This window comes from Dipteris shenzhenensis, chromosome 2 (assembly GCF_047967505.1).
Source record: "Dipteris shenzhenensis isolate YYH24624 ecotype China chromosome 2, Dip_SZ_1.0, whole genome shotgun sequence".
Classification (NCBI taxonomy): domain Eukaryota; kingdom Viridiplantae; phylum Streptophyta; class Polypodiopsida; order Gleicheniales; family Dipteridaceae; genus Dipteris; species Dipteris shenzhenensis.
Genome location: NC_141597.1, coordinates 42,629,071 through 42,641,809, shown reverse-complemented (window position 1 = coordinate 42,641,809; position 12,739 = coordinate 42,629,071).

The window sequence follows — 12,739 nt, the reverse complement described above, 5'->3', positions numbered from 1 at the left end:
CTCTTCATCATGTTTCCACATAGGTTCCATCCACCTTAGAGTGCTCCATAGATCCTGAGGCACACATGTTTTGTCACAGGTCAGGTGACCAAAATGGTGATGTGTTTCAATGTCACGCATGTAAAGACAATGTGGTTATTAGATACCATTTGTCATGCCAAATGTTGTATTTAGCTTTTTAGTACAGGCGCTGGACGCAAACAAATGGCCGGTGGCTTCCCCTTGACTCTAATGATGAAGACAATATGGGGGTAAGTTTGTCTATTGATGTTGAAGAGGGAGATGTCAAGAATGTGAATGTCACATCGCAATTGACTCTAAGGGACATGCGAGAACACCTATTGGTCATGGAGAACGGCATGTTAGAGTCCTTCTACTTTACCTTAAATGGTGGGTAAGATCAACCGCCGTGTGGAGAAGTGCATGCATAGTGCCAATTTCATTCCTCCAGCAACTTTAAAGATTGCTAACAATGTGTTTAACTAGTGCAGCATTTAATTTTTTGTCTGTCAAATCCTAGTTATTGCTTCAAAAGATGATGGACAATTAAATTAAAATGTTATTTCTTTGAATGTTTTCTCCTTTCAGTTCATGGTAAATGTTTTTCAAAAAATTTGGGGATTTTATGATTAATTTTAATTTTTAGGGTTTTGATATATATTAAGGGGTAAGAGCCCTTTTTACATCACATTCTCACTTTCACATTTAGAGAGCCATTAAAACTCCCATCCTCAAAAGTTACTCCCTCCATCAACTGCTATTTGCCATGGATTCAGCTAGAACTGTGTTCCATGACTTCATCTCATGAACTGCATGCAGATCATGAGGAAGAGCTATTTTTAGTGTTTAATAAGTCTTTAGATGTCCTAGGCACATATATGCGAGCCAAGGATGACTTCTCAGATCTCATCCTTTACATGCAAGATAATTTCTCAAATTTTGCCTATACACTTGACCACACTTCAAAGAGATGGGTTCCCATAGATTACATAAAGTATATGTTCGTAGAGGAACCCAAGTTTGTAAAGTGCTTGACCCGCTTTTGTGACAACCTTACATATGAAGGGTTCAGGACAATTGAAGTTCAAGACATTCTAGACGCAGGGATCATAGGAAATACAGGCACCAAATTCCTTTCATGGGAGATGACATTCATCTTCCTTCTCCAAGAAGGAAATTTAGAGCAAGAAGCCTCATCGTCTAGCACCCCCTCTAGTAGAACTGTTGATCTAGTCGTCCCTACACTAGACTAAGACATCTACATGGAAGAGAGTCTTGATGATCCACCAGAGGAGATGGAAGCAGCTCAAGCATTGAGCCTACTTCAAGAGCCCCCAGTAGAGCAAGAATCTGCATCGGAGACCATTGACCCAGACTCAGAATTATGGTCCTTGTCCCCCCTCATCATCGATGGAGAAGAGTACATATTCCTCCATGACATAGAGATTCTTTTTGGACTATGAGAGGATGAGGCACTCGGAGTCCTATCGGGGTTCGATGTTGACACAAGTGTCAAAGATCTCGGGGTTTTAGGTATTGAAGACCAGACAATGGAAGACTTTCTCTTGACGACACTAGTTTCAATGAGGGATGCAGACATGTTCGTATACGATGCACAACCCTCTCATGCAGAAGCTTCCACCTCCAACACAGGTCAGGAGAAAGCGTCCACCTCCCAAATGGAACATCACATAGCACCTGGTTCCATCAACATTGCAAATGAGAAAGGGATAGAAGCCGATGACACTGTAGTGGTGGTAAGCTTGAACAATATTTTTTATTTTGATGTTCTTTAAGTATAATTTGTTTTGTCAATCTTCTAATGTTTGTTGAATTGTTGTAAGATGCATTTGAGCTTGATGAATTCTCATCTCGATGGGGTAATGTTTGCAGCACATTTGGGCCACATCATTCTTTGGCTCATTACCTTGGCAAAGTCGCAGAGCATATCATGGTATTTCACTTATCCTCGAGGTCCTTCGGAGCTGCTGAAGTGCAAGGCATTGTCGCGTGCTATTGGATACTCCAACATTAGTCAGAATGCCAACAAAGTCATTTTGGTACATCGCCTAGTTGCTATCAATGCCTTTGGATCGAACATTCATGGTAGGGCATTGATGACAACGGCTATGTCTTTGGTAGCAGAAGAGGAGGATGCTAGTGATGTTGCAGCTAGATTTATATCTAGGAATCCATTAGGGGATTCAAAGACCCCTATTCTCGATGTACTCAAACTAGCCAAGAAGAAAGATAGCCTGTGAGGCCTTCCCATTGTATTTTGTTTAAGTTGTTGATGATATATTTTCTCCATCATTTTAATTGTGCTAATTTAATAAATTTCTAGCCAATTTAGTATCATTTTCACCAATTCTAGGTATCGAGAGTTCATTTCTGTCAAATCTTGAAGGAATTTCACCATAGCGTAGAAGAGAAAAGTGTTTGGCACATTGCCAAGACCCTAGAAAGCCCAAAACCACCACGGCGCACTCTTGGCGACGTGCCGAACACTTTTCCCTTCTACGTAATGGTGAAATTCCTTCAGGATTTGATAGAATTCAAAACTTACATTAAAATGATCAGTTACTGCAGTCATAGAAATGGAAAATACACAACAATGCAATAGGATAGAGAATGTCGATATATTTTATTTAAAAAAATCAGCCCTTGGGTCTTAGATACAAGATAGTGCCTTCAAGGGCACTGGGTGGTCTAAGTCCTAAGAGTGGGCTACAAGAGAATCTAGGGCTTCAAACTTGGGTGACTCCATAGCCGCTCCACCAGAGCCATGTCCTTGTCCATGAATGTGGCGTGCTTTGCATGGATCTCGAACAGAGCGGTGGTCACTTGCTCTACAGCCTCTTGGAGCACCCCCATAGCTCCTGTGCTGAAGCGCACATCGTCCTTGTATCCATGTGCTATCTCCCGTACCACACGTTGGAAGGAAGCACGCGGGATCAAGTTGTCGGTGGTCTTTTGCATTTGCTTGAACTCCCTCAGGGCCCGTGCTCATAGCTTTGCTATGTATGGCTTCCTGACTCTTGGTGGGGAATTACAGGTACCTGAACACCTTCCCACTTCCTCCTGTCTACCTTGAACTTCTTTCACTACTCTTGTGTGCATTGGTCCTCCTCCGAGTCCTCCTCTCGCTGACGTCTGGAGCTTTGGCCTTCTTTGGGATGGGGCTTCCTCAGAGTTTGCTTTACCCTCCTCATGGGCATAGGGATCATCTCTGTGATGGGCTGTATCTCTGGGAGAGGGAAGATGGTGCTCTTCCTTGGTAGTCTGTTGGCCCTCAGGAAGCCTCTCTATGTCTAGGAGGTTATCGAACACATTTTGTTCAATCTGGAGAGGGCTCTCATGGGGAGGGGAAGGCTGAGGGGAAGGCTAAGGGGAAGCTTGAGGGGAAGGCTGAGGGGAAGGTTGAGGGGAAGGCTGAGGCTGTGAGGCTAAGGGGAAGGCTGAGGCTGAGGGGAAGGCTAAGGGGAAGGCTAAGGGGAAGGCTGAGGGGAAGACTGAGGCTGAGGAGAAGGCTGACGGAAAGGCTGAGGCTGAGGCTGAGGCTAAGGCTGAGGCTGAGGCTGAAGCTAAGGAGAAGCCTAGGACACCTCACGAGAGTTGGGGGAGGGCCCACAAGAGTCGAGCGACGGACCCAGATAGGTTTGTGTGCATGGATGCCATGGAGGTGGTGGAGCTAGAGGAGGAAGGGTGGAGGCGGTGTCCTATGGGTCTAGTAATGTTCTTCACTCTTGCCATTGAATAATGAGAGTTAGGGTTTTTTAAAACGTTTTATAAGGGCCCATCATGTTTTGACATCCCTTTTAATTACATTTAGGGTTTCATCGTGCCCCCTGCCCCTGCCCTAACCCCTCCAACCCCCCCCATCCTTGCTGCTCTCCCCCCTGCCCTCCCCCTACTTGCCCCACCCACACCCGTCGCCCTCCCCCATTGCCCCCATCCCCCCCTCCCCCCACCCTTGCTACCACTCCACCCCTCCCCTTGCCCTGCCCCATGCCCCTCCCTTCTCTCCCCCCTCCTTCACCATGTCCCCACTTTCCCCAACGTCGAGTGAGTACAAAAATTGTGGTCAAAATAAGCAAGATATTAAAGAGTGAGTACACAAATTGTGGTCAAAATAAGCAATATATTTATTTCATATTTGTATACAATTACACCAACTCCCTTCTCTCACTCTAGCTTGCAACCAACGTGCGACTCCGTGACTCCCTATGGATTCTATGCTTTGATACAATTTGAACTGCTTTTGCAAGTTCTGATGCCTTCTTGTTGCGATTGGGAGCTTGCGTTTGGTTGCAAGATAGAATTCCATTCTCCCATTGTAAGCCAGCCTTTTGCTTACATTGTGAACACATGCACTAAAGGCATGTGTTCATTGCATTTGCCTCTGTATCACAACCATGCAAGAACTTGAGGCTTTTCAAAACACCAGCAAGATGCCATTCAACTTGAAAGGTTCCACGGCCATCGACTGTCAATGTTTGCCCTTCCTCTTGTCTTTGGATGGTCGATGGGATTCCTGTTCTATATGGAACCCACTTCAATGTCTCATGGCACTCTTTTGGAGTCTCAAATGCTGCAAGCCACCATATATCTTTCTCTGATTGCACTGAGAAATCTTGCTCTACTTCTTCATCCCCTTGAACAAAGGCTAAGGCTTTATTCATAATGCAAATGCTGACTCTCTCTAACTTGTGTTCTTTCACCAATTGAGCTTCATCCATTTTGATGACAAATATGAGCTTTCCATTGCAATCTGTACAACAAAAGAGAAAAATTGTTAGGATAAACATGATATAGGAAATGAACTAAGTAAAGTGCAATGCTATAATGGATTTACTCTTACCATCTTCTCTCATGCCATAGAATTTGACCATTGCTTGTTATAGTTTCTCAACATCTAAGTAGACATTGTTGAAAGCATTCATCTCAAAGGTTTGCAAGCCAGATTTCTTTTTACTCTTCCAAGTCATTGTGCCCCTTACACAATGGTACCCTCCAAGCATTTCTCTTGCACATTGGTTTGTTTCTTGCCGTGCACATCTTGAGCATAGACCAAGGTGTGGGTAGGGGCACTGTAGACTTCTTATACTTTCCCAAAATAGTAGACTTGAAAATTTTGAAAATAGATGTGTAAGCTTCACGACTTACACTGACAGTATCACAAGCTGCAAGAATCTCCTTTGCATCCACAATATCCTTGAAGTCCTTCATCACCTCCTCAGCAACTTGCACACATAGGCGCTTGTGTCTTGGGTCCCTTAGTATCCAATGACATCGCTTGACTTCAATAAACTAGCTAGAGCATATGAACAGTCAATATCATCCCCGTCCGTTCTTCCCATCACATCTTCCATGAAGTTCCTAAAGAAGAACACAATAAAAACTTAGTCACAAACAGTGTAGCATAAAAGAGTGTAATCTCATTGGAATATTTGATAACCAACCTTGTATCCTGGACTCTCCTCTTTCTAGCACCACCAATGGGTGCCAATGCATCCATGTTATGTAAGTACCTTCTTTTCCTCTCCTTCAATACCAAATGTGTTTCTTTCATCTTTTGCACTCGTTCTTCTGCCTTCTCTCGTTCCTTCTCTACAGCTTATTGAACTTGATTGTATATAGATATTTCCAAGCCTTTTTTGGACTCAGCTAGCTTACAGAGTGACTCTTCTAATTCATGTCACTCCAAGTCCAATGCATTTCGATCCAAGTCCAATGCTTTGGCTTTATCATGAAGATCCTGGTTCTCCCTTTCAAGATCCTACATAGAGCTATGCATTGCAACAATTATGCTGTTTCCTAAATGTGCTAGCATCTCTGCTTGGGCTCTGTGCATCTCACTTGCTTGCATAGCCATTGACTGAGCATTGTTTAACCAATTGCAATAACCAAGCAACCCCGCATGTCCATTTCCAACAAACCAAACTAGCTCATGCATTGTATGGAAAGGAGGGCTCTTTTGGTTGGCAGGATCTAAAGGATACAAGGATCCTTCTACCCAAAGGTTGAGATGCTTCTTTCCTTGTGAATGAAGACTGTGGATTTTGGAAGCTCCCCTCAATCCTAGACTGCATGTGCTTGCGTATTCAACCTCCAACTCTAAGTGAACTTGGTACACACCTGGTACTTGTTGGAGACATCCTCGAATGGTGCCATGACTAAAGGAGTGTAGAGAAGGAGAAGGTGTGGAGATGCAAGCTTGAAGGAGCAGTACGCAGGAAGAGGGAGGGTGAGGAGGAGGAGGGATGGGAGAGAGAGGACCACTAGTTGAAGAGGAGGAAAGGGGGGCAGACCGGCAGGTGTGGAGGGTGAGGAGGAGTAGGCATGGAGGAGGAGGGAGGGAGGAGGGAGGAGTAGGAGTGAGGGGGGAGGAGGAACAACAATGGAGGAGGAGGGAGGGGGAGGGGAGGAGGAGCAGGCATGGAGGAGGGATGGAGGGGGAGGGCAGGAGGAGCAAGCGTGGAGGAGGAAGGGAGGGAGGGGGAGGAGTAGGAAGGGGGAGGAGGGAGTGAGGAGGGGGAGGGGGAGTAGAGGAGAGGGGAGGGGGAGGGGGGAGGAGGGAGGGGGAGGAGGGAGTGAGGAGGGGGAGTGAGGGAGGGAGAGGGAGGGAGGAGGGGGAGGGAGGGAGGGAGGAGAGAGAAGAAGGGAGGGAATTCAAAATTCGAATTTTAAATTTTGAATTTTTTGGTTCCCACCTAGGAGTAAGAGTTGTGTAAGAGGTGTAAGAGGTGGGGTCACTTTTGGGCTTAACCCACCTAGGTGAGGGGGGGTTAGGACTTTTTGGGAGCTACCTTGGCCCTTTCATTAGGACTAATCCATTCCTTATGAGGCCCTTTTGAGACCCCAATTCTCCCCTAATGATTTATATATAGATATATATATGTTAGAGTATTGTACATAACCGGGGTTAAGCCACAATGGCCTTTAACTGCCACATTTTACTTGACCAATAACTTATGATTTACTCAACAAAATTGCACAAAATGTATCTGCAAGTCGTACTACACATTCCAATCTTAGACATGAGAATAAAAAAGTATGTAATAAGGATTTCGAATGAGATGGTTAAAGCATTACAAGTGCTATGTTGCATGTGAAGCATGCATAAATTAAATGAAGAGTATAGGATATAACAATTTATTTCCAAGCATCAAAGTTTTATCCTACTCATACATGAAACTAAGTAATTATTCAAAATTACACTATGAGCTTCTCTTCAACCAAAGAACACTATACCTGATTGAGAAGCTTAGATTGGGCTTAAGGGGCCTCTAATGCTATGCTTAAATTATGAACACCCATTCAAGGGCACACTATATAAATTTTTCTTGCTTTGTTGAAAACTAAAACCAATGAACAAAATTGAAGCCAAACTAGTGGGAAACTTCATGGTGGTACTAAAACATTGATAGTTGGTAATATTGGTATCTAGATTCACCCTAGAATGGAAGAATTTGAAAATATGCAAAGATTTTTAATAAATCCAACACTATTCACAATTTTTTATTGGTTCTTTTTCCATGCAATTACTTGCTACATGGATCATTAAGTTGTCAAAAGTTATTGCATTTCATAATATATAGCATCAAGCTCGATAACATACCCTTTGTCCTATTTGTATTTTGAAGCAATTTGGGCCATGTTGCACTTGCTTGAGGACAACCGGTATATCCAATTTTGTTGAAGTGTATCCCAGGGAAAATATTGGTAGTTGAAAATTTTACTACTATCTCATGCACTTGTGAAAATTTTCACCTCCTACCCTATAAATATTTGAATATTAGAGTACATCCTCCTCCTGTCGCCCGCAAAGTGCATCCTCCTCTTGCCGCCCAGTGCCCAGCAGCTTGTTCCATGTAGAGTTAGTTCAATGTAACCTCATTCTTTTGGTTTGACATTATCTTCTTTACTTGGGTAAGTCATCTTCTATTCTTTGCTTGTCTTGCAAGCTTGATCTATAGCCCATATTGAAGTGCCTTTTGCACTCATCCCCCCCCTTTGGATCCATCCCTTGATCTATGGCTTAGATTGAAGTGCTTTTTTCTCTCATCCCCTCCCTTGGATCCACCCCTTGATCTATGGCCTAGATTGAAGCACATTCTCCTCTCATCCCCTCCCTTGGATCTACCCGTTGATTTAATGGTTGGGAGTGATCTACTCTAAATTTGATGTGACCCTTGGATTGGGGACTAGATCAATGGCTAGGAGAACCATGGGTCTAGACCATGGGTGGGATGTCTCCCCTACCATAAATGAACAACATGTCCTTTTGTACACCTCAATGTACCATTTCCCCACACAAAGGAGCACTCTCATTGGTACACCTCAAATCCGTATCTAATCCCTTAAAATTATGAAACACTAATTGAGGGCCCTTTGAAGACCCCAATTCTTCCCTAATGAGATTCTGCCAGAATCTTTGAGATTCTTAGAGCCTTCTAACACAACACGTGGTTGTCCCTTGAGATAAGGGTTGGGTAAAACTAACCCAAGTAAGATTAACCCTAAGTTAACAAGTGGATATTATTGGTTAGCCTTATGACACGTGGTAATCTTATCTAGCTTATACCACTTCATCAGAAAACCCCATGCTACCATATCATCTTATCATGACACATCATCCCAATAGCCATGTCAAGAATGCCACATCAATTGCCCTACCACGTCACCACCTTCTCTACCATGTGGAATGCCACATCAGTAGACACTACCACGTCATTGCCTCTAAGTCATCAGTTGTGGCCATGCAATACCACATCATCAACTAGGTCATCAGTTGCCCAATCAGCATATGCAACCTCAGCCTAGACACCTCATCAATGCCATGTGGAACAACCCTTGCTAGGCACACTTTCCTCTTCACAAGAACACCTTGCATACAATATGTGAATTCCACTACCACATCACCCTGCATGCCACCTCATCATTTTGATCACCCTCTTGAGATCAAAGTTTGGCCATCCTTCTAGGAGTCATAACTTTTAATATAGACCTGTGGAATTTCACAGTGATCCAAAAAACAAAATTTATCATCAAATCATGCTCTATGTGATGAAGACCTCAAATATGAATTTTGAATTATCCATAGGTCAGCATCATTGAAAATTCATCATCATAACCACCTCTTGAACCATTGCAACACACCTAGCAATTAAAATGAATCCAGATAAAATTTATTTGCTAGATTTTGTGCTCTAACGTGTAGTCTAGCTATAGGCTACCATCGCCATAAAGCAGATCCAACTACACCAAGCCAAGTAATCCATTCCATATTACCTGATTAGTTCCCACTGGCATCAGTCCCTTCATATCTATCATCATTATATACACACACATCTGACACCAGTTCAATACATTTGGTAGTTCATCACTTCTGTGTGACACTTGGCAGAGTTATACCTTCATCGGATTCATGATTGTTGCATACTTCTTGCACACACATGCCACCCATGTAAAGTCACACATTGTTGAATATTTTTTGGAATTGGTTCCTACACACATACATCATCCACCGGGGTGTCATCAGCCATGTTTGTGGTGGTGGCTGTCATTAGCCATGTCTATCGTGGCTATGATTCCACCGTGCCACTGTTCACCCACCATCGCACTTTAGCATGCATAATCACTACGAGCGGCTCTCATCAGCCACGTCTGTCGTAGCTAAGTTAATTACCAACCACCGGAGTGCCACCACATGGCATCTTCTTCATGATTATCAGCTCGGTCTGGGGGATTCCACCCACGGGGGATTCACTAGTAGTAATAAGGAGACATCACGTGCGTGCAATAAATATATGAAAATTCCCCTTATCTACCCCCTATTTACGAGACCTCACCTTCATATCCACGGGATCTAGCTCTTCTCCCCACTCACATGTCACTTGATTGGCTACAACTAGCTCTATGTAAAGCCAAATGCGATGGAGAGACAATAACTGAGCGCAAGCGAGAGTTATCATCTGGATGTATGATGCATGTAAGTTTCTTACCTCTTGACGTAATTAAGTAATTATTTGTGGCAATATACGCTATAAAATAGATGCATCTTCATTGTTTTAACGATGCTCTTTTACAATACAAAAAGTATAGTGCATTATGGTCATATGGACGACATTTTCGCATGGAATGCATCGATTCAAAGAGAGTCACATATGATTGTGTAGTCATGGCTACCTTCACACAAGATAGTCGAGCAAGTGCTTCGGATACCAATCTTCTCCCCTCACAGTTGGATTATTGTGGAACTATATGCAAAATCTATGAAGATTTTAGACGATTTTGTTGAGAGTTGTGGTGCCATGAGCACATGTAGAGCAAAGGTATGAGCAAAGGGTAAGCTGCGACATGGCATGGAGGAGATATCCCACATGTGAGCAAGCAAATGGATGTAAGTACCCTCACCTATAAAAGGGAGGTTCATTTGAAGTAATATCAATCAAGCACATTGCACTATCTCAAGATTCTCTTTATGAGTCCAAGCTAATCTATCTTGGAACCTAATTGACTTGAGGTACATGTCATGAGCACTCTCTTCATCATGTTTCCACATAGGTTCCATCCACCTTAGAGTGCTCCATAGATCTTGAGGCACACATGTTTTGTCATGGTATCAGAGCATAGGTTTAGCTCTCCTAGTTTAGCTCATTAGTAGTTCACTAGGATTGCTTCCATTCCTAGATTAGTTGTAGGCATGCCTTAGGAGCTCATGTTTTTCTCCTAGGTTAGTTTTAGATTTAGATTGAGAACAAATTTCCGTCCCTAGAGAGAGAAAATTTCCGTCCATTGATTCCTTCCATTGCATTGAGGGAATTCCGTCAATGAGAGAGAGAGAGAGAGAGAAAGTTCATTCTTTTTAGAGATCTATTTTGTAAGATAGATCTGTGAAGAGTTGTTCTTCTTCTTCTTAGAGAGAGCTTGAGAGAAAGAGAGTCTCTAATTGTTCAGTTTATTGAGAGCTTTGAGAAAAGTCTGCCACCTAGACCAAGCTGCTCCAAAGAGACACAAAGGCTTCCATCCACTGACTTAGCTGCACACAAATGACACCCAGCAATGCGACTCACTACGAGCTTCGCTGCAGCACCAACCATCCCACAAAGAGAGCTCCCTTGAGACTCCCAGCCTTCTACAACTAGCCGCGGTTGGAAGAGCAGCTCTTTTGACAGGGGGTCGAGGCGCACAAGGTTTATAGCTTGTGGAGTTAACAGCAGCCGCACAAATTTATGCATCGACAGCGATCTCTTGGCTCCAAACGACGACAGCCACGCTCCATCCGCACGCAACAAAGCTCCATAGTTGCCACAGTCGAATCCTGATGAACAGCGCCCTCACCAGCACTGCTCCAATGCCATCGACCACCTTCAGCAACGAGCTCATGCAAAGCAACAACTCTCTACATGCTGCATGATTGCGGATACGCCTCAATAGCATGGTCAGCCAGTCACTCCAGAAGCTCCCTGCAGCCAGTCGCCAATGCACTACCTACGAACGAAGCTCTCTGCATCAGCCTTCTACAAGGCACCACGGCTCACGACCATTAACAAACGGTGGCTACAATGATAGCTGTCTGCAGCTTCTCCAACGAATGACTGCTCCAGTTCATCGCGACGCCTATCCTTGCTCCTGGATAACAAGAAGCACGCCCTTCTCAAGCCAGGCCTCTTCGCGACGGCGACGCCATCTCCTACGATCTCGTTTCTTCACCACGGTGTGATGTAGCAGAGAAGCTCTCTTCTTGCATAAGGTTCCTGCAATTTTGACACGTGGCAGATCACAAGTAACCTTGGTTGAGTTGAGTTAACTCACGGGTCAAGTAACTGTGGTCAAAATAACTATGGTAAAGGTTCACCATGGTTGAGATCAAACTAACTGTGGTTTAGTTAAACCATAGTTAAAGGCTCAAGGTTAGGTTAATACCACCACCTAAGCACAGAGTCTCTTGCTAAGCACAGTATGGAATTCAACATGTGAATCCCTGTGCCACATCATCAAGACCCCCTCTTCTTCACAAAACTTTTGACAAGCCGTAACTTCCAATCCAAGAAGAATTTGGACATGCTCCAAAAAGGAAAAGTGATCGTCTTTTCGAGCTCTACGCGTCTATCAAGTCAGAATCATTGTTAGCAATTAGACACTACCAATATTGAAAGAAATCAATTGGTAAGACCTTTGCAACAAATGACAACTCAAAGCATGAATGCACACATCATTGTCATAAGCATGCCGAAAGCACAAGTGCATGAGATGACCATAGCATGAAGCATGGCATCCACACATAAAGCATCAAGGCACATGGAAGAACAAAGCATCATGCATCCAGCTACGTCAAGCGAAGAAGCAAACACCATCGACATGAAGCATTGAAAAGCAAAAACCTTGCCAACCTTGCCTATGTTTTGTAAATCAAGCCTGACCACCTGAGAGTAGCTATGAAAGCACCCAGGGGAGGTATTGACATATAAAAACCACACTTGACCACCTTAAGTAGCAATGCATGCACTAAGGGGAGGTGATGGAATGTAACTCACATCTGACCACCTTGCAGTAGCCAAAGGATTATGGCACCAAGGGGAGGTGTTGAGAGTTGTGGTGCCATGAGCACATGTAGAGCAAAGGTATGAGCAAAGGGTAAGCTGCCACATGGCATGGAGGAGATATCCCACATGTGAGCAAGCAAATGGATGTAAGTACCCTCACCTATAAAAGGGAGGTTCATTTGAAGTAA